At 37.4% G+C, this 18,072-nt stretch overlaps 1 long non-coding RNA gene across 1 annotated transcript; it reads right to left on the bottom strand.

Moving 5' to 3' along the window:
• Positions 1-6,506: 6,506 nt before the first annotated feature.
• On the bottom strand, positions 6,507-17,541 carry LOC130464123 (uncharacterized). The gene is made up of 5 exons (XR_008924435.1): positions 16,374-17,541; positions 16,108-16,172; positions 13,263-15,471; positions 7,379-12,553; positions 6,507-6,669 (listed from the first exon to the last, which is right to left on the bottom strand). It is a non-coding gene; the product is annotated as an uncharacterized lncRNA (long non-coding RNA).
• Between the last annotated feature and the right edge of the window lie 531 nt (positions 17,542-18,072).

The following is an 18,072-nucleotide window of genomic DNA, read 5'->3' as shown; positions in this document are numbered from 1 at the left end:
TACAAACAAGCTATGACGAGCCCTAGCTCCAAGCAATGGCAAGAAGCCATGCAATCTGAATTAGACTCCATGTCTGAAAACCAAGTTTGGGATTTGGTCGATTTGCCAGATGGCTACCAAGCCATTGGAAGCAAATGGGTTTTCAAACTAAAAAAGGACAAGGATGGGAGACTTGAAGTTTTCAAAGCTAGATTGGTTGCAAAAGGTTACAGGCAAGTCCACAGTGTGGATTACGATGAAACCTTTTCACCAGTTGCAATGCTAAAGTCTATTCGGATAATGTTAGCAATCGCTGCATATTACGAGTACGAAATATGGCAGATGGATGTCAAAACCGCTTTCTTAAACGGCGTTTTAACAGAAACTGTGTTTATGACACAGCCTGAGGGTTTTGAGGATCCAAAGAATGCTAAAAAGGTATGCAAGCTAAAGAAATCAATCTACGGATTGAAGCAGGCATCCAGGAGCTGGAATATACGTTTTGATGAAGCAGACAGTGACTTTGGTTTCATCAAGAACGCAGACGAATCTTGTGTATACAAGAAGGTCAGTGGGAGAAAAATTTCTTTTCTAGTATTATATGTCGACGACATATTACTTATCGGAAATGACATTCCTATGTTGAACTCTGTCAAGATTTGGCTTGGGAAATGTTTTTCGATGAAGGATCTAGGAGAAGCACAGTACATATTGGGCATCAAGATTTACAGAGATAGATCTAAAAAGATGATTGGACTTAGTCAAAGCACTTATATCAATAAGGTGCTTGATAGGTTCAAGATGGCAGACTCCAAGCGAGGCTACCTACCCATGTCTCATGGAATGACTCTAAGCAAGACTCAGTGCCCAAAAACACTTGATGAGCGTAGACGAATGAATGGTATTCCGTATGCATCATTAATTGGTTCAATAATATATGTTATGATATGTACACGCCCGGATGTTGCGTACGCACTCAGTGCTACGAGAAGATACCAGTCAGACCCAGGAGAGGCACATTGGACTGCTGCCAAGAATATTCTGAAGTACCTGAAAAGGCACAAAGATGACTTCCTGGTCTATGGTGGAGATGATGAATTAATTGTTAAAGGCTATACGGACGCAAGTTTCCAAACCGACAAAGATGATTTCAGATCACAGTCTGGGTTTGTCTTCTGCCTCAACGGAGGAGCAGTAAGCTGGAAAAGTGCTAAGCAAAGCATCATTGCGGATTCTACAACTGTAGCGGAGTACATTGCTGCACATGAAGTAGCAAAGGAAGCTATATGTCTAAGGAAGTTCATAGGTGAACTTGGTGTAGTCCCCTCCATTAAATGACCAATAGCCCTGTATTGTGATAATAACGGAGCTATTGCACAGGCAAAGGAGCGTAGACACCACCAAAGAGTCAAGCATGTACTTCGTAGATTTCACCTTCTACGAGAGTTCATTGTAAGAAAAGAAGTCGACATAAGCAAGATTGGAACTGATGACAACATATCAGATCCATTGACTAAACCTCTGCCGCAGGCGAAGCACAACTCGCACACTGCAGCTATGGGAATCAAGCATATTGGAGAATGGCTTTGATGTCCTTGTTTAATGTTTTAAAGTTTTAGAGTTTAATACTTTGTAAAACATTATTGGTTAATAATTCACAATAAATGAATAGAATTCATTTTCCATTTAATTTGTGGTTTATTAAATGATGAGTCCCTTCAATTTGACGAAATATTCAAGATAGACTGTCAGGACCAGTCCTGTGCCTAAGAAATGTCAATCAAGTGAACTTGAATGTCAAAAGTTGAAAATGGTCCCTGGTCCAAGTATGCATATAATATTAAGTCTAATAAATGCGGTTCAGTATTAATTAACAATTTAATAATTCAGTGAGATCAAGTGAGCTGAATGCCTAGCTAGAGGCCGCTTCAGTTCAAGTGGAATTAATTATATTAATCCACAGCTTACTCTTGACTGAACCCGTAGGGTCACACAAATAGTACGTAAACGGATCAAGTATTTAATGGCATTAAATACTCCATCTATGGATATTCGGAATCGACGGATCTTGGTTCCAGTGGGAGCTGAGATCGTCAAAGGCAAGAAATGAATACTCCGGAAACGATGATATTGCCGGAAACGGAAATATGGATCGTATCGGAAATATAAATATTATCCAAGTCGTAGATGTTGCCGGAAACGGAAACATGGTACGTATCGGAAAATATTATCGGAAATGGAAATATTGCCGGAATCGGAAATATTGCCGGAAACGAAAATATTGTCAGAATCAGAAATATTATCAGAATCGGAAAATAATTCCGGAAACGGAAATATTAAATATTTGTTCGAAACGGAAATTAATTCCGGAATCGAAAATATTAAATATTGTTCGTATCGGAAATGAATTCCGAAATCGGAAAATTAATCGGAAGCGCATCGTACGAATTAGCATTGGACGAGCTTGCTAGACGAAGGCCCAGCATGAAGCCAGGCCCGCGCCCAGCAAGCCAGCGCGCCACACGAACAGCCAAGGCCACGCCAGGCCCAGCGCAAGGCCAGGCCCAGCAGGCCGTGGCTGAGCGCGCAGCTGCGAGCAGTGGGCTGCGAGCAATGCTGCTGTGCTCGCGTGGGCTTGTAGCTCACGTGGGCCGAGCGGCCGTGTGGGCTGTGCGCGGGCATGGCCTGCACGCTTGCGGGTCATGCTCGTGTAGAGTTTGTGTTCACATACGAAACCTAAAGTGTATAGGATTTGTTTAATGATTAAATTCCTAATCCTAAAAGATAAATTAATTAAATAAGAGTTCTACTAGGATTCTAATTTAATTAATTCGTATCCTAGTAGAATTCGATTACTTATTCCATGGCCTATAAATATGAGTTAAGGGCTCATAATTTATATACAGATAATTTCAAGTATTCAAACAATAAAAGCTAAGATTTTTAAGTAGAAAAATCAGCCATATTCTTGCCCTATTAGCCGAAAATATATAGTACCTTAAGGGCGATTCTAGTTGGTCAATCTTAAGGCGGATCCGGAGGTGCTGTAGAATATCTACGGAGGGACGACACTTGGAGTCCTAAAGACTTGTTCTTGTTCGGTTCGGGCGCAGCTAGGGAGGGCACGCTACAAAGTGTATGCATCTGAATTATGCTAAATGATTATGTGTAAATAATATGTTTCCTGGCTTTATGGTTTTTCCGCATGATTTATGTTTATTCATATGTATCATAACCTAACACTCCCGGCCTTGGGCCCTAGGCGGTCGCACTCCCCGCCTATGCTTAGGGTCGGGCCTGTTTGTGGTAGTGGTGTAATGCCTCGTAGATTAACAAGTAAACCGCCTTATGTTCATGTACGAGTGGAGTAGGAAAGACTTTATTTTCATACTAGGAGGAATATATATAACTCCCTAGTCCTATCCCTTAGTATATATTATCCCATTTGTGCAATTAGTTATAAGTTGTGCAAACAACCCCCAACCAACTATTTCTTATTTGAGGTTAAGTGTATTAGTAGCTGCATGTTTGTAGCTAGTATAGAAAATGCTTAATCCCCTAGAGTTCAACCCTTACTTACCCCTTGCCAACTATATTTATTTAGCGTCATAGAATTGAGTCAAGTGGAATCACATAATACTTTTACTTTGATAGGCTCTCATTATAATGACTAGTGGGGTCCATCAACCACTACACCCATACCCCTACTATTTTCCGCCACCCTATGCCCCCATGAGAAATGGAAACACGAAGGCAAGAATGGTTTGATGAGTCATGGCAACGGGAGCAAGCCCAACGAAGGGCATGGAACCCCCCTCCTCTGTGGATAATTTTGTTCCTTAGAGGAGCAATAATCTAGGAAGAGGATCGACACCATCACCATTTTCGACCCTCTACCAGAGCTCCTCGCTCCCCATGATTTGAGGTACGTTCTCTCTACCACCTGACTAAACGACATCGAGACGATGTGCTCGGTTTAGCTTGGGGGGTATTTTTATGTAGTTTTTATTTCTTTATTTGTTAGTTTTATTTGCGTATAGGTTTATTGCTTTCTTTTTTCTTACTTATTTTTGTAATTTCTTGCATTTTTTTTAGCATACTAGGTGTTAACCCTATTAGTTGCATCATTGTGCATATGAGTTTTTCTTTTTGGCTCCTTAGTATTCCTAAAAGTTAGTACATAAGGATGAAGTGTTTTGTGTTTGAGTTATTGTCTCGTGCTATAAAATGACTCGTACATTGTGACGATTCTTGATTTTATATTATTGTATTTGTGTGTGTGACTTTGGAATTTTCCGTCTCAAACGTAGATTTTTGAAAACCAAATGTTTTGTCTTCCTATGTTAGACTAGCTTTCCCAATTGAGTATCTCACCCAAAAGTAGTTCTCAATCATACTTGTGTGTAAATTATCATTTTCATATTCACCTGGACCAGATGGTTTCCCTCATTTTTTTTCTTCCAAAATTATTGGTTTATTTCCATTCCAGAAACTATAGAAATATATAAATCGCACTTTTTTATCCATCATTCCATATGTTAATAATCCTAAAAGTGCAAATAATTTTAGACCTGTTAGTCTTTGTTTCACTATTTACAAGGTGAACTCTAAAATTATGGTAAATAGATTAAAAACGGTGTTAGAAAAAATCATGCACCCCTTACAAGGTGCTTTCACCCCGATAAATTAATCCAAGACAATATTCTTCTGGCCCATGAGGTTTTTCACTCTTTAAAAAAATAAAATTGGTAATGGTGGGTGGGTAGCCGTTAAACTATATAGATATGGGAAAAACATATGATAGACTAAAGTGGCCATTTATTCACACTACCCTTTCCAAACTCGGTTTTCACCAAAAGTGGATTAGTCAGGTAGAAAATTGAATCGATGTATTCTCCTTTTCAGTACTAGTCAATGGATGTCCGGAAGATAGAATTTTTCCTTCTAGGGGAATTCACGAAGGCGACCGATCCTCTTTTTCCTGTATCTCTTCATTCTTTGTGTTGAGGTTCTTACAAGATCAATTCATTCATAAAGTTTTCATAATAGTAAGTTATTAGGCATCTCCCAATGTATTTTGAGACTAAAAATTCCGTTCTTAACCTTTGCTGATAACGCCATGATATTCTGTAAAGAAAATAAGGAAAGTTGTTTACTCATTAAATCCATCTTAGACAAGTATTGTGGCATGTCTAACAGCTAGTTAATTTTACTAAGTCTGCTTTTCAATGTACTTCCTATGTTTCAAAAATATATTGTCTTTCCTTCAAAGAGATTCTATAAATGGAAGAAACAAATGATTTAGGAAAATATCTCGGATGCCCTATTATCACTTCTAAGGTCCCTCGTAAAACCTTTGCAGATGTAGTAAATAATACATAAAGTCAACTCCCTAAATGGAAAGCAAACTCCATCTCCCAAGCACGAAGCTAAGAGCGGTTCTTATCCACTTTAGCTAGTTTAGCTACAGAGGATAATTTTCAGATGCAAAGCTTTATGCTCCCTAGTGAAGGAAATATGTCCTTCACCCAAGGTGCATTAAGTCTAATACCAAGGTTCAGATTAATTGCGAACAATTAATTCAGTGAGATCAAGTGATCGGAACAGCTGGAGCAATGCTTCCGACCAGTGAGTTCTAATGGATATTGAACTCACAACTTACTCTTGACTGAACCTACAAGGTCACACCAATGACACGTAACAGAATACCAGATTAAATGAATCGGAAATTCATTTAATAGCTTTTCGGGATTTAAGTTGGAAACGTATTATACGATACGACCTTGCATCGGAATCATATATCGTACCGCGAATATTCGTAAGCTAGGCGAAACGAATAAATCGTATCGTACGACGGTGATTCGTCGTATACGAAACGATAAATAATATATCGGAAATATATTAAACGCGGATACGAGGAGCGGCCCACGAGCCGAGTGCACGAAGCACTCAAGGCCCATGGGCGCGCGCTAGGCAAGCAAGCAAGGCGACACAACAGCGCTGGCCCATGGCCGAGCAGCTGTGTGCGGGCGCGGGCCAAGACCACGACACAGCAGCAGCAGCGCGGCCCACGGCCCAGCTCGCTGCGCGTGTCCGTGTGATGCTGCGCGGGCTTGCTAGCCGGCCTTGCCTTATGGCTTGGTCGGTTAGTAAGGTTATGTAAATAACCTTATGACCTAATTTCCAACTAAGGCAATCACAATTCAGATTACACACAACCCTAGGAGAAAACAGAGAACCCTAATTCTCTCTGTGCCTCCATAGTGTGTTCATCCCAAAAAGCAAATCTCTTGATCGATTGCCTAAGCTACGATGTAACACCCCGACTTCTAAACACCATTAATTAGGTTAATTATCTTTAATTAGCAGCGGAAACCCTAATTTAGTCGGAGCGTGTAACGCCCCGACCTCTAATTCAATTATTAAATCATAATTAGCAGCGGAATTAACCTAATTGGTCAGGGCATTACCTGCCGTAACTTCCTTTTTGGAAATTACAAGGCAAACATCAATCATAAGCCATTAAATACTCCAAAATATATATAATAATCCTTTATATTATCAAAATAAAAGTACATAACTTACTAAAAGTCTTTAATTAAAACTATTAAAACTTTAAGCATAAACTAGGTGAATATTATTAACGTGAAATTCCTCGCCACTACTCGTGTCCATCGTCCCCATCAGTACCTAAAACAGAAAACGAAACGGTGAGCCGAAGACTCAGTAACAACTACCCTAGCAACGTAAATTCATTTCAACTCATTTTATTTAATAACACAGGGAGAATAGAAATAAGTAAAACATTTAATAAAACATCATATTTAATTCATTTATAAACTTTGCAATTTAACATGCTAGTTGTCGGCAAGTACGAACCGTGAAGGAATTCTCCACTGGGCCTGGGCCCTGAGCCTGGGCTCATCATCGTAACATGGGCCTGGGCCCTGAGCCTGGGCTCATAAACCATGGGAGCCTGGGCTCGTAATCCATGGGTGGACAGGTGTCCGTGGTGCATGCATGACCGGTAGATAGGAAGATGGTAGTTTATATACCGCCAGACAAACCAGGTCTTTCACTTTCATTTTATCATGTTTTATGTATTTTTACTAAGCCTTGGCTTGTATTTCAGTTGAAATCACATAACTCTTTCATATCATAAAACATCATTTTGATCCTGGGATCAAATAAAACACCATTTCTTTCATAGCATTACATAAACATCATTTTATGAGAAAACTCAATCAAATCATATTATAGGAAACAATTCAATCAAATCATAATTCATTCCCACAATCCATAAAACATGTCAAAACATTTAATTCATAAATCCAATCATAACGTCATAATTTCATAATACATTTATAAAGGGATTGCGGGTACTAGCAATAGCCGTTACCTCAACGTAGTCCCGTCTGATGGATCGTTCTTCCTGAGCTCCAAGTCCGGTTTCTTTCAGAATATTAATTTATTGAGTTAGCACTAAAACGATAAATAATCTAAAATCGATATTTTGTAAATAATAAATTTTATAAGTAATGAGTTTATAAATAACGAATTTTAATAAAAGTAAAATTTCGAAATTTAATGAAAACATTATTATTAAACGAAATTTTAATCGAAAATGCATTTATATATTTCATAAAATCGTTTTACATGAAAATATGATATAAATTCGATTTTAATAAATACTACTAGTAACATTATATTAGTAAAATTGATAATTTAAACCTGAAAAATAATAAACAATTTTATTAGTAAATAATTATATAAATATATATTAAAATACTTTATCAAATTTATTTAGAAAAACATGGAAGGTAAATTCATAAATCTGAAAATAACAATAGGAAATGAGCTTATCAAAACCCAAATATTAAAATTGGGCCCAACCCTTTTTGTTTTGGATTTGCTAAAACAAAAACGTATTTTTGGTTTCTGGTTCCTGGAAGTCGACCAAATAGGGGAGGGAGTGCGAAACAGGGGAGCACGAAGGAGAGGAGGAGGAGGAGAGGAGAGGACGGCGGCTGAGATGGGCGGCTTTATGCCGTCGGGCTACGCCGGTGAAGGCGAAGGTGGTAGTGGGGGGCTTCACGGCGGCGCGTCGCGAAGGAGAGGGAGGCGAAAAGGATCGGAAAAGCAGGGGAGTTTGGGGTGTCTGCGGTCAGTTTTGGGCGGCGCAATAACAGCTCGCCGGGAATTGTGGGCGGCGGAGGTCAATGAATAAGGTGGTGAGGGTGGACAGTGGTGGTGGTGTGTGTGGCGTTGGTGTGCAGCGAGGTAAAGAGAGGAAGAGGCAGGGGAGTTCGAAGGAGGGGAGGCAGGGGCTACGGTGGGTGTGCGGTGGTTCTGGGTGGTCGGGTGATTGAGTGATGGTTGTAGCGAGGTGAGGAGATGGTGGTAGTGGTGGCTGCAGGTGGTGGTGCTGCGTTGGTGGGTGCGGGTGTAGTGCAGTGAAGCAGGGGAAGGAAGAGGGAGGAGGGAGGCAGGGGATGCGCGAAGAGCAAGGGAGGCAAGGGTGGTGCGTGCGGTTGTGGTGTTGGTGTCTGCGGTGATGATGTTCAGTAGGTGGTGATGGTGGTTGGCACGGTGGTGGCTGTTGGTGGTTCGAAATTGCAGGAAACAAAGGAGTTGAAGTGGGTTTGGTTTTTCTTTGATTTCTGATTTTTGGTTGAGGAAAATGGAAAAGAATGGCTGATTATTAACAAGTAGAGTGGGTGAAAAGGGAAATCCTTGGGGAGCAAGGCAATGAATTAAGACTGAATTGAGGGAAGGAGAGGAATGAAGAAACCGCTTCATTCTTGCTTTCTACGTGGAGAGCAAAGAGAGAAGAAGAAAAATGGCATTTTGGCTTTAAAAGGGCATTTTCGTAATTTTCACTAGTTAGGCAAATTTCTGAATTATAATTGCTATTTAGGAAACTACTAAAAATAGAAATGTTTAGCTAAAATAATTCTTTATAAAATATCGTTAACGAAAAATAAATTTAGTTTCCGAATAAAAATAAGAACGTTAAATAATTAATTTAGTTTCTGAATAAAATAAATTTAGAAATCCGAAAATAATTAAAATTTTAAAAAAAAAAGGTTCGTTAAGCTCGTAAATATGAAAGTTAAATTATAAATTGAAAATAAATAAATCGTGTAGCAATATTAAAAATTCAAGCGAAATAAAACTTCGTTAATTAAAATAAAGTTCGAAATTAGGATTTAAAACGATTTTAAGCTAAATAAAAATAATTAAGCCTAATTAACCGAGTTTTAAAAATTCGGGGTATTACATTCTTACCCCCTTAGAAAAAGTTTCGTCCTCGAAACTTGAAAATTAGATTTATAAAATGTTTGTTGAAAATTGAAAACGCTTGAATTAAAGTATGATGTTTTATTTTAATACCAAGATCTCACAATTTCAATTCTGACAATGTCTAGCTTTCATTCCGCCATCATCTTTTAGGACTTCGCTTCAACTCGAGACCTAGAATCGAAGAGTAAGGAGTACAAAAGGGGCAAAATTTATATATTGATCCTTAATCGTCATTAAGGTCAATTACATTCCGCCATCGTCTTTCGTATCTCCACTTTACTTCATAAAATAGGATCGAGGAGCAAGGAACATAAAAGGGGCAAACTCGTTAGCATAGATTAGGCTCCTATTTTACTTTGCGAGATCTTGTTTGAAAATATTTCCTACCAAAATAGTAACTTTTAATGCAACTTATAATTCTGAAAATATATGTGTACATAATTAAAATAAATATTTATCTATTATTTGTAATACTCAAATAATTTGTAAAAGTTGTTTATTATATCAATCTCGTACTCTGAGCTCAGGAGAACTTCCATCGGAGGCGGCATCCATGAATAACAATTAGATTACCAGTACAATCATGTCAGCACAAACATAATCCATATCATAGAGACATAATTCATATGAAAATTCAAACTAAGCATAACATTCATAATCATTTGATCTAACACACGATCATGGTTGACCATAACATAATCATTCATAGAAAACATAGTCATTCATACATCATATCGTTAATGGGCGAATAATTAGAGACATTTCACTTTCATTTGCTATTGGCTCCTTTGCTGCAGAAATCTTTGTCGTTGACTTTCATTATTCGATTATTTTTGATTTCGATCTCCGGTCTTTCGTCTATGTTGAGTGACTTCGTTAACTACGTTCGTTGCAGGGGTTCGAATTCAATTACGTGACTAGAAATATATCGTTAGACATACGACTTGGTTACTTATCCTTAGGTCGAAAAAATCTCGTATTTTGCGGAGAGTGCTAAGCCATCAAGCATGCCTTTATCATAAACAATCTAGCTTCTAGAAAACTTAGTTCATACTACCTGGTTTTACAGATATGTCATTTTGTCAATTTCTATTCTCAACTCCATTTCATTCCTCAATCATTCATAACTCTCTTCGAATTTCATAACATTCATTAATATCATCAACCTGATAGACAGAATTCTCGATAACTTATTTTAATGCTTTATATGCAAACTCAATTTCATGTCCTCACTATAAATCATACTTTTCCTCACAACATTTTTGCAAAACCTTACATTCTCTAGTTCAGCTTTTCTTTTATGGAGATAATCAAGCGTCCTTTCAGATAACTACACAAAAACAATCCTTATAAATGATGCGGAAAGGTAAACCAAGAATACCATCAACCTTACTGAAAAACTAATTCTTGATAACTTCTTTTATAATTCTCAGAACTTCATGTGTAACCTTAATCATGTGTGGTTTCGCATAATATTCTCACATAACTTTAAAATTCTAGCTTAGCTTCCTTAACATATCTGAAAATACACTTAGGTACTTAAAACCATAGAACAATCATTATAAAGGGTGCGGAATAGTAACTCAAAAATCAATTATACTCGCACGCTTTAAACCTTGAATAACCTTGATTTAATTGGTGCTTCACCACTTATAAGATACAAACTCATGCTTCTCTCTATACTCTGCCTTTTAACCTTACTGGTACATTAATTCTTCTTTTGGTAAAATTCTCAAGATCTTATTCATGTGTCAACTCAAATGGGTCTTTTATCATAACTCATGTTGGGTTCATAACTTTTCTGTATAACTTCTTAGCTTCCGTAATAGAGGCATAAGGCATACCAATCATCTTCTAGATAATAGACTTTTGTACTTATAAACATCAATATATATTCACCATGAATAACACGGGAGGTAACCCTAGAATCAATATCATTCACAACTTGAACACTTTAAATCTAAAATAACCTCAACTTAATTAGTGATCCTTGGTCTCGTTTGGTACTATTCTATCCTTACAGATTTCATAACCATACAAATTCCTCAAAACAATTCATATCCACAAATTCTTTGAGTTCGAACCGTGCTTAACTTGACTTCTCCAAGGACATAGTGATGCTTTAAACTTTTCCTAGTCTATTTAGGGTAGGAAACTCATAACATGACATGTGACAATAAACATGAAATCAAGGGAAGTTCGATTCTAAAGCGAGAGAGAGCAAATCAGAATAATATCAGCGTTGGCGTCATTTTTGTCCTTTATCATGTAATCTCTTACGTATGTTGACGGGCGTGATGGATTTAGCATTGTTGTTGTTTCGTTCATGATTGGTCGGTGGTTTAGGACAATTTTTAACGAAATGATCTTTTCCTCGACATCGATAACAAGTATTCGTTTTAGCACGATATTAAATTCCATTCGTTAGAGCATTTCGAAAGTCTCGAGTAGTCTTCAAATTCCATCGAATCGGCTTGCGATCATAGATTGGTGAATTCAAAGGTGAAAACTTCTTTAAATAGTGACGCATTTCCGTTTGTATTAGTAACTTTCGTTTTCCGAGAATCTTTGACCATTTCAGTTGACAACGTACGTGTAGTTCCTAATCGTTCCATCATCTCCTTGTGGTCTCTTATAGATTGGTCGTCATAGAAATCGTCATGGGAAACATCATTGTGGACGACGTCATCGTGAATGTTGTGCTTGATGTGAGCTTCGTTCGTGGCATCGTTAGCAACCTTGATAATCGATATTTCGCATAACATATTCAATCAAGAAAACACACATACCATGAAAAATGAATCCCTTTTATCCCGTGCGTTCCTACGCTCACACTCATTTCATTTTAACTTAACATGATTTTAACATATTCTTTTTAACTAAACTCTTTGCTTCAAGCCTATTGAATTCTACTATGCGCAAAACCCGTAAGGTTTAGCACTTATGGTCCAGAACCTTTGCTCTGAATACCAAACTGTAACGCCCCGACCTCTAATTCAATTATTAAAGCATAATTAGCAGCGGAATTAACCTAATTGGTCAGGGCATTACCTGCCGTAACTTCCTTTTTGGAAATTACAAGGCAAACATCAATCATAAGCCATTAAATACTCCAAAATATATATAATAATCCTTTATATTATCAAAATAAAAGTACATAACTTACTAAAAGTCTTTAATTAAAACTATTAAAACTTTAAGCATAAACTAGGTGAATATTATTAACGTGAAATTCCTCGCCACTACTCGTGTCCATCGTCCCCATCAGTACCTAAAACAGAAAACGAAACGGTGAGCCGAAGACTCAGTAACAACTACCCTAGCAACGTAAATTCATTTCAACTCATTTTATTTAATAACACAGGGAGAATAGAAATAAGTAAAACATTTAATAAAACATCATATTTAATTCATTTATAAACTTTGCAATTTAACATGCTAGTTGTCGGCAAGTACGAACCGTGAAGGAATTCTCCACTGGGCCTGGGCCCTGAGCCTGGGCTCATCATCGTAACATGGGCCTGGGCCCTGAGCCTGGGCTCATAAACCATGGGAGCCTGGGCTCGTAATCCATGGGTGGACAGGTGTCCGTGGTGCATGCATGACCGGTAGATAGGAAGATGGTAGTTTATATACCGCCAGACAAACCAGGTCTTTCACTTTCATTTTATCATGTTTTATGTATTTTTACTAAGCCTTGGCTTGTATTTCAGTTGAAATCACATAACTCTTTCATATCATAAAACATCATTTTGATCCTGGGATCAAATAAAACACCATTTCTTTCATAGCATTACATAAACATCATTTTATGAGAAAACTCAATCAAATCATATTATAGGAAACAATTCAATCAAATCATAATTCATTCCCACAATCCATAAAACATGTCAAAACATTTAATTCATAAATCCAATCATAACGTCATAATTTCATAATACATTTATAAAGGGATTGCGGGTACTAGCAATAGCCGTTACCTCAACGTAGTCCCGTCTGATGGATCGTTCTTCCTGAGCTCCAAGTCCGGTTTCTTTCAGAATATTAATTTATTGAGTTAGCACTAAAACGATAAATAATCTAAAATCGATATTTTGTAAATAATAAATTTTATAAGTAATGAGTTTATAAATAACGAATTTTAATAAAAGTAAAATTTCGAAATTTAATGAAAACATTATTATTAAACGAAATTTTAATCGAAAATGCATTTATATATTTCATAAAATCGTTTTACATGAAAATATGATATAAATTCGATTTTAATAAATACTACTAGTAACATTATATTAGTAAAATTGATAATTTAAACCTGAAAAATAATAAACAATTTTATTAGTAAATAATTATATAAATATATATTAAAATACTTTATCAAATTTATTTAGAAAAACATGGAAGGTAAATTCATAAATCTGAAAATAACAATAGGAAATGAGCTTATCAAAACCCAAATATTAAAATTGGGCCCAACCCTTTTTGTTTTGGATTTGCTAAAACAAAAACGTATTTTTGGTTTCTGGTTCCTGGAAGTCGACCAAATAGGGGAGGGAGTGCGAAACAGGGGAGCACGAAGGAGAGGAGGAGGAGGAGAGGAGAGGACGGCGGCTGAGATGGGCGGCTTTATGCCGTCGGGCTACGCCGGTGAAGGCGAAGGTGGTAGTGGGGGGCTTCACGGCGGCGCGTCGCGAAGGAGAGGGAGGCGAAAAGGATCGGAAAAGCAGGGGAGTTTGGGGTGTCTGCGGTCAGTTTTGGGCGGCGCAATAACAGCTCGCCGGGAATTGTGGGCGGCGGAGGTCAATGAATAAGGTGGTGAGGGTGGACAGTGGTGGTGGTGTGTGTGGCGTTGGTGTGCAGCGAGGTAAAGAGAGGAAGAGGCAGGGGAGTTCGAAGGAGGGGAGGCAGGGGCTACGGTGGGTGTGCGGTGGTTCTGGGTGGTCGGGTGATTGAGTGATGGTTGTAGCGAGGTGAGGAGATGGTGGTAGTGGTGGCTGCAGGTGGTGGTGCTGCGTTGGTGGGTGCGGGTGTAGTGCAGTGAAGCAGGGGAAGGAAGAGGGAGGAGGGAGGCAGGGGATGCGCGAAGAGCAAGGGAGGCAAGGGTGGTGCGTGCGGTTGTGGTGTTGGTGTCTGCGGTGATGATGTTCAGTAGGTGGTGATGGTGGTTGGCACGGTGGTGGCTGTTGGTGGTTCGAAATTGCAGGAAACAAAGGAGTTGAAGTGGGTTTGGTTTTTCTTTGATTTCTGATTTTTGGTTGAGGAAAATGGAAAAGAATGGCTGATTATTAACAAGTAGAGTGGGTGAAAAGGGAAATCCTTGGGGAGCAAGGCAATGAATTAAGACTGAATTGAGGGAAGGAGAGGAATGAAGAAACCGCTTCATTCTTGCTTTCTACGTGGAGAGCAAAGAGAGAAGAAGAAAAATGGCATTTTGGCTTTAAAAGGGCATTTTCGTAATTTTCACTAGTTAGGCAAATTTCTGAATTATAATTGCTATTTAGGAAACTACTAAAAATAGAAATGTTTAGCTAAAATAATTCTTTATAAAATATCGTTAACGAAAAATAAATTTAGTTTCCGAATAAAAATAAGAACGTTAAATAATTAATTTAGTTTCTGAATAAAATAAATTTAGAAATCCGAAAATAATTAAAATTTTAAAAAAAAAAGGTTCGTTAAGCTCGTAAATATGAAAGTTAAATTATAAATTGAAAATAAATAAATCGTGTAGCAATATTAAAAATTCAAGCGAAATAAAACTTCGTTAATTAAAATAAAGTTCGAAATTAGGATTTAAAACGATTTTAAGCTAAATAAAAATAATTAAGCCTAATTAACCGAGTTTTAAAAATTCGGGGTATTACAGAGCGTTACTGCCGTATCTCCCTCGTGGGAAATACAAGGCGACATAACCCTTTTTATATTTACTGACTACTGATGAGTAACAGTGATTATACTTTACTTCGATTAATTTTTTAATATTCACATCGAAATCTAAATGAAAATTTAATGAATATTCCTAACATTGATTAATTATAAATATTAAAATCCAACTCAATAATTAAAATTTGACTTAGAGTTCAATTTGTTCATCCATTATTACTAGTGAAACATGATTATCTTTATTAAGCATCGATCGTGAATTTGATGGTTGCATCCTCACTCTAAGGCATCCCCTGATCTTCTTCGTACCTAAAACAAAAGCAACATCGTGAGCCGAGGCCCAGTAACATACTACCCTAACAACGTAAACTCATTTCAATTCATTTTATTTACTTTGCAATCAGGGAGAATAGAATATAGTAAAACACTTTCATAAATGCATTATAATAAAACATCATTTATAACTTGAAACTTTAATAGTTCCCATTATCTTTCATAAAACCTTCATTTTACTTGGTAACTGACAAGTTAGCCTTGCGGGACGTCTCCCACCTTGCGATAGTCCTCAAGGAGCACTCTCCCTTGTTGGACATACGCCCGTACCTAAATAGTTTCTCTTTTAGCTTGCGGTAACCCTCAAGGAGCACTCTCCCTTGTTGGGTATCCCGCGGTACGGCGGTACGTGCACGACCTAAAAATAGTAACCCCACTAACTGCCAGAACCGGTTACACTTTTATTTATCATGTTCCATATCTTTTTATAACTCATAGACATCGTTCTATAAAATCATACATAAACATGATTGAATATAATCATCATAAAACATACTTTATAAACACATTTCATATCCCACAACCCAATAAAACACATTTTTATAAACATATTTCATAAACTCATAAAACACATTTAATAAGGGGACTGTGGGTGTTAGCAATAGATGTTACCTCAACCGTAGTTTATATTCCCTGTTCGATGGATCGTTCTTCCTGAGCTCCAAGGACCGAATATTCTTGTAAGTTAGATTATAATTTAACCAATTAGTAATTCATATATTTGTAAAAGTTAATTTCAAATATTTTTTGGGTTTTAGCAGTAAATCATTAATTTAGGAAAATATCTCATAAAATACTTTGTACTTTAATAACATACATATCCTAATACGGAATATAATAGTAGTAGTACTTGTAGGAAATTAAAGGAGTAAACTTACCCAAATTACTTTATTGGTTTGTATGAATGTGGAGTTTGACTTTTGGAATTTAGAAATAAATGTCCAAATTGGTCCTGCACCAATATGGCACGAATTGAAAAAGAGAAGCACGAACAAGGAAAAATGAAGTTGGCCGGGTCTTTGCGTGAGGCGGGGTTCAGGTGGTCGGAGGTTAAGTGGACAGATTTTGGAGGTGGTTTGGTGGTACTGATCGGCGGTTCATGGCCGGAATCTGGTGGCGAGTGCTGGAATAAGCACAAAGGAGGGGCGTTAGTGTGGTGTATGCGCGGAGGAGAGGGAGAAAGCAGGGAGTAGAGAAGCCGAGAGGGAGGCGAGAAAAGGTGGTCGGCATCGGTGTTGGTCGACTGCAACAACAATGGAGGACCTGAAGGAGGAGGGCAGAGGGTGGCGCTAGTGGGGCTCCCGAAGGCAGTCTATGGAGGCGGTGGTGGTGGTTCAAAACTGAAATAAAGGGGTAAAAAAAAAAAAGTGAGGAGTTTAATGATTAAAACTGAAGTTAGTGGTTGTTTTGGCTTGAATTTCCAGTCTAATTAAGAGGCTATTTATAGCAATAAGGGGTGTCCATTGATGTATGCAGTGAGCTCATGTTCAAGTTTTTGAATTGACAAATGTAAAGAAGAGATCAAGAGTGTAGTGACTAAGGCTTTGCATTACTGATAAGTGTCCACCTTCATTGATGACTCAGGCAAGATGAAAAGTAGTGGTGACATTTGGAAAGCAAACTTTGACTTCCATGGCAAAAGTGGCGTGAAGGAGAAGGAGAAGGGAGGAAGAAAGAAACTGATTTTTGGTTTCTCAATTGAAAAAGGGTACTTTGGTAATTGCAAAATGTTAGGAAAATTTCTGAATTTTACTCCTCTAATTGAACTTAAATCAAAAATAATTACAACCTTTAATAAAAAAAATTATGAAATCAAAATAATAATATTCTTACCATTAAAATATTTAAATTTCCAAGTCAAAGTAGTTAAATTGAAAGTCAAAAAGTAAGATTTAAAACGGTTTTGCGCTAATAAACATAATTAATCGAGTTTTAAAAATTCAGGGTATTACACGTATAATCAACACGGATCTGATCGTGTCGGTGAACCAAGTATAGGAACGACAAGTGGAGTTCTTTGTTCGTGTTCGTTGACAGATTATTGTGGAAAACACGCTTCGAATGTAAGTTTGCTTAATCTGTGCTTTATACATGTTTCCTGGCTTTGGGGATTGTTCCGCACATGTTATTATGTTTAACTGTATTCCCCTATAGTGGTATCATGAGCCTTATGTATTCAAAGCATGAATTAGCATGATTATTATTGTTTTTGCATTGTCGAAATTTTTGGAATTTTTGTTGATTTTTCGGAATTTTTTCGAATTATGGGATTAATTGCGAAATTGGTAGTTCCGAAATCAAAAATATTCGCTTTTTCGATTTTTAAAACCCTAATCTTATGGAAAACGATTTTCTAAGATCAACTCATGAGAATAGAATTGCGAAAACAGGCCTCGAAGCATCAGTTTTTGGGCGTTTTTGTTAATTTTTCATTAAAAATTAAATGTGTCGGACAGTAATTCAACTAAAAGGTCGACCTAAACTACTCGGAATTTCTTGAAGTTTTGACACAATGTTTCTGGGTACATGCTTGATCTATGGTAAAATTTCAGATTTTTCCGATAAGTATAAACCCTA

Source organism: Spinacia oleracea, chromosome 6 (assembly GCF_020520425.1).
Source record: "Spinacia oleracea cultivar Varoflay chromosome 6, BTI_SOV_V1, whole genome shotgun sequence".
Lineage (NCBI taxonomy): Eukaryota > Viridiplantae > Streptophyta > Magnoliopsida > Caryophyllales > Amaranthaceae > Spinacia > Spinacia oleracea.
This window is presented reverse-complemented; position numbering and strand designations above follow the sequence as displayed.